Source organism: Strongylocentrotus purpuratus, unplaced genomic scaffold, assembly GCF_000002235.5.
Source record: "Strongylocentrotus purpuratus isolate Spur 01 unplaced genomic scaffold, Spur_5.0 spur5_scaffold_17, whole genome shotgun sequence".
In the NCBI taxonomy this organism is placed as follows: Eukaryota; Metazoa; Echinodermata; class Echinoidea; order Camarodonta; family Strongylocentrotidae; genus Strongylocentrotus; species Strongylocentrotus purpuratus.
Window position 1 is genome coordinate 14,117,859 of NW_022145602.1, and position 5,187 is coordinate 14,123,045.

General features: G+C 37.5%; 1 long non-coding RNA gene across 1 annotated transcript; it reads right to left on the reverse strand.

Moving 5' to 3' along the window:
• Positions 1–982: 982 nt before the first annotated feature.
• On the reverse strand, positions 983–4,594 carry LOC115925056. The gene is made up of 3 exons (XR_004064537.1): positions 4,138–4,594; positions 2,598–2,658; positions 983–1,040 (listed from the first exon to the last, which is right to left on the reverse strand). It is a non-coding gene; the product is annotated as an uncharacterized LOC115925056 (long non-coding RNA).
• Positions 4,595–5,187: the final 593 nt, after the last annotated feature.

A 5,187-nucleotide genomic window follows, 5' to 3' on the forward strand; every position in this document is an offset into this window, starting at 1 on the left:
GACGATAATGTGGATGATAATGCCGATGAAGATGGACGACGACGATGATAACACAGATGACGATGACTTCGATGCTCTTGATGATGATGACGACGCTAAGGGATGTTTTGTTACTTAGAAAATCGATGTTGATGCTCGGTAGCTACATGGAGATCTATGTAGTGGCGGGGCGGGCGGTGTTAGGGGCGGCATTCGGTGGATAGGCGGGGGCTGCAGGTGGAAGATCTGTAAACAGAACAATAACGGTGAAAGTGATAATTATGTTGAATAAAATGACAGAGGCTTTCCAGAAAGTAAATTAAGGGCAATTTCTATACCCGATTGCGTTTCCTTTATAAATCAAGAGATCCCCCCCCCCAAAAAAAAAGGGCTTATTAAATTATAGGCCCACTTATTTGTTTTCCTGGCCTTCGTGTTTCGTGCCCATCAGCGAAGCTACTCTATAATATGAAATTAATTCTCTTTGTGTGTGCTTACCTAAAAAGGGGTGTTGACAAAGTGACATAATTATACAGCCTCATCGTATTTATTGCTATGTTAGGGGATCAATTGTGTGTTTGTAGACGGAACAAGCGCCCCAATGACGAAGGAAAGAGAAAAGAAGGAAAAAAAGGTCTAGGATATATACATGTACAAATATCGGGACATATATATTTATATATGATACGACCTTCGCGTGACGCTTGTGCTTCCGTCAATGGTTTGACGCACGCTTTGCCGCACTTGCTCGTACTTACCTCTGCATTTGATGATGTTATTACCGAAGGAACACACGCTATCCATAAGCTCGCATTCACTCCTGATGGACATGCCGCTGACGTAACAAAGGGAATTCAATTTTGACTGCTTGAGATACTCCAGGACGTTGTCCTCGATGGTGTCAGCGTCGACGTTCTTCATCGTCGGCTGAACGTTGTCGAGTTCGTCGATGAATTCCTCAATGACGCCGTGGCTGCACTTGGGACCCTCCTCCTTGAGTAGTTCCCTGTAGACGGTGCATGTTTGTCCAATCATCTGAGTAATCTGCGATTGAGGTGTCACTGAATAAAAAAAGGGGTGGATCGAAAGAGGAATTTCAGTCAGGGACGGAAAGTGTATATTAATGTACTTTTCGATAATGTTCAGAAGCTCTGCACTTGTTTGGCCAGGAGGGATTAGACCTCCCTTCATGGTCACTGACAGGTGGTTATCTCATCAAATCAGCTCTCAATTAACATAAGAAAAAGGGGACCATGGGGGCCAATGGTCACCGATTAGGCATTGTTTGCTATATAGAGGGCGCAAGTAGCTATACGTAGTGCAGTGGGGCTATAAAGCCCGTCTGCACTAGTTTGGGCAGGGAGATTAGACCTCCCTGCAAGATCACCGACAGGTAGTTATCCCATCAAATCAGCTCTCAATTAACATAAGAAAAAGGGGATCATGGGGGACCAACAGGTACCGATTAGGCATTGTTTGCATTAAACAGGGCGCAAGTAGCTATAAGTAGTTCAGTGCAACAGCGTTTAATGAACAAACAAAACAAACCAAGACAAATGGGTGAAATATTTCGACGCAAAGAATTTTCTTTCAACAAAATAAGGAGACAACTGTCGTGTTTTGTAAAGAGATGCAATTATGTGCTAAGGAAAACAAAGGACTTCTTAAAATAATACTATAGTACAAACTTATCTATATGTATGATCATTTCTTGTAACCTTTCGAAGGGGAATCGGATAGGTTTTTACAACAACGGAAACGGTTTCATTTTTATGTGTAAATATTGAATATCACTCTTCATTCTGCCTGAATAAGGCAGGCCAACCCTTATTGAAACTGCACTGTTGCCAATAAAGTGCGAAAAAATTTCCCCCTTTGTTCATGAAGTGATTGTGAGCATATATGTTTTATTTCTTGGGAGATAAAGTTTGCACCTTCTCTGAACTTTTTTGCCCAATCTAAAGAATCGCAGAGAGAGATCAATAAAGTTCTGAGAAATTATAAACTTTATCTATCAAGAATAAATCATAGTGTCACAATCGTTCAATGAAAAGAGGTAAGAAAATAATATTCCAACTTTATCGGCAACAGTATACTAATCAGGAATGGAAGCTGCACAAACCCCGCCGTAACCAAACCTTGTCGAAGATTAGCCTTGTGCTACACAAGTTATAGATTTTCTTCTTCAAAAATTTGCCTCCGAATTTTATTCTATTTAAACACCAGCATTTTCTCGTCATATTTAGAATAAATGTTGGTATTAGAAAAAATAGTCCTCTTTAGGGGAATTTCCATTGTGATATTCTTCAAAAATTTATATAAAATATGAATAAACATGAGAGAGCTCAAATCCTTTTTCACCTTGACCAAACCTCTTTTTACTCTTTTTAAGAAAACAATAATCGGCCCAAATGTTCATCCTTTTCACGCCATATTCAGAATACTGACATGTTGGTATAAGTAAAATAATAGTCCCTATGGGGGGGGGGGATTATAATGTGATATTATTCAAAACAAATATATAAGACTAAGAATGAGAAAGCTCACATGTTATTTTCTTTCACCTTTAACAAACTTCAACTTTCTCTTTAAAAGTAAAATCATGGGATCACACTTACGTTGTCCGTAGACGCCGGTTATTGCCATTACGGCCAAGGTGATGAAAGCTGTGAGTTGAGTCTGTAAATTCAATCAAACAAAATTTATATTAGATTCGTTTCGTTTAAACCTTAGCTTCATCATAGGTATGCTAACGAGGATAGTGTCAGAGCAAGAAGTTACCAGCAACTGGTAATTTCTTGGTCAGAGTGACAAAGTCACTCAATAAATCAAATGTTAAATAAACATTTACAAGGGCCGGGGAGTGAAAGAAACATTTTCAAAAGTTTAGATTGACACTTTTGGCGTGCTGGATCCAATTTCATCAAGATTGAAGCGAGCATGTAAACAGTGTTTGTTCCCATTTTGAAAATGCTGTCACTCGTCGATCGGCCCTTGTAAACGCTGATTTTTTAGAGATTTTCATTTTTTCTTTTAGACTATCATGAACTAAATGTGGTTGAAAATTAAGGTATCGCTCAATCTTTAAGGGTCTACTTGCAGAAGTGAGCAAGTTTAATTCCTCTTTATAGAAAATATCTTAGATTCCGCACCACTACACCAGAGTGGCCCGAATTCTCAAAGGAGGTTTGTCGACAAACCGAGGTTTATGTACGTCATATGACACGTTTTGACGCGTTTTTTTTTACAAACCTGGTTTGTAAAAACGCATCGAAACGCGTCGACGAAAACCAAGGTTTGTCGACAAACCTCCTTTGTGAATTCGGGCCAGTGAAGCTGTAAGCCAGGGTCTGCACGTGTATTTACAAGATACACGTATACAAAACAACAACAAAATTAATTTGGCCTATGCATCATGGAAAGAACTAAGACCGTAGTCAAATCAATCTGACAGATACCAGGGGGCTGTTTCACAAAGATCCTAATTTGAACTTATCTCTAAGTTGGACTTAACAATTATAGAAAGCCGTTAGCGTCTATGAACATATTTTGTAAAGGTTATTTTAAAAGGCACAACATGTTGATTCAAAACATTAATATTTTCTATTATCAAGGAGATTGCATGTTCTTGATGTGGAATTTATAACAAGTCTAAAATACTTGAATTTTCACTTTTGAATATTTCATTTTAAGGCTACAAATGGCTTTCCATAACTTTTAAGTCCTACCTAGAGTTAAGTTAGACTTAGGCTCTTTGTGAAACACCCCCCAGACCGAATGGAACTACACTATTAGTTATTACCTCGCATAGCTAAAATCGACCGGTCTGTACTCGGTGGGGAGCCAATTAATACATGTAAAAGAAGTTTTAACAAGTTTTAAAGGCCCACTGCACTACTTGTAGCTACTTGCGCCCTCTATATAACAAACAATGCTTAATCGGTGACCATTGGTCCCCCATGATCCTCTTTTTCTTATGTTAACTGAGAGCTGAGTTGATGAGATAACCACCTGTCCAGTGACCTTGTTGGGCGGTCTAATCCCTCCTGTAAACTATGGCAGATAAGCTTTAAAATCAAACTAAATGCCGAACTAAAATAACTTTCGGAGAGAAAAACAGTGAAAGGAAAGGAGAAAAGTTATTAATGGTTGACTTACCGAAGTGGCCATATTGGAAGATGTGTAGTTAGTCGATGAAGCTCGAAAAAGAAAACTCAAAATCAGCTCTTGTTGGATATCAGGAATCGAATGAAACTGTCACGAATATTTCCTCTATTTATACTCTCAAAACGTCTAACATCTTGCCATGATTAAGACTTTATTGAACAATCTATTTTCTAGGAGATCTTAAAGATATCGCGGGGATGAATAACCGCGACCACATCATTGTTTTCTTTTTCTTTCAACACTGACCGGAGAAAGCTAGCGCAATGCCAATTCCGTATTGTAAATCATGAAACACATTCCAAGGCCAAGTCGTCTCATTCTTTGATTTTCACAGAATGCAACCATTCAACAATTGTAGAAACGGATACATTATTTAATTCCATGTATCATCGACCTTCACAGTTCTATTGTGCATTACCTATTATCTTGAAACAAACTCTTAATGATAACGATGTAAATGCACTCCACAAGGTACCTCAAACTCGCATTGCATTGCCAGGAATTATATATGAAATACATGAGGCCCTTTGTTTTGCTTTCCTGGCTAAACTTCAAGTGACTTGGACAATACAAAAATAGACACATCTGTTCGTTTCTCTGGGAAATAGGAATTACTGCAATGTTGATTATTTCTTTTAACAATTTAAATTATTCTAATCGTAAGGAGGAATCACTGTTGTGTTTTTTTTGTTACAGGCTATTGGCTTTTTAATGCCTGGCACAATTTAATTACACATTCTATCTTTGTATATTATGAATTTAATAGATTAATGGAATTGAAAAAATGCATGATATTTTCCCAAAATCTTCTTTCCTCGTGTGAGTCTCCGTTTTACATATAATAGTTTTTGCATTTTTTAATTTTTTAATGTTTTATTTTTGTATAGAACTCGAAGGACTTATTTTGCATAACATAGAAGTTCAAGCTGACATTTTTTCATTCATTAATACCAAAAAAATATTTACACAATTTAAAATCACAACAAAATAATACACGGAAGAGGAGACAGTTTACAAATAAAAAAAAAAACTTTATTGGTT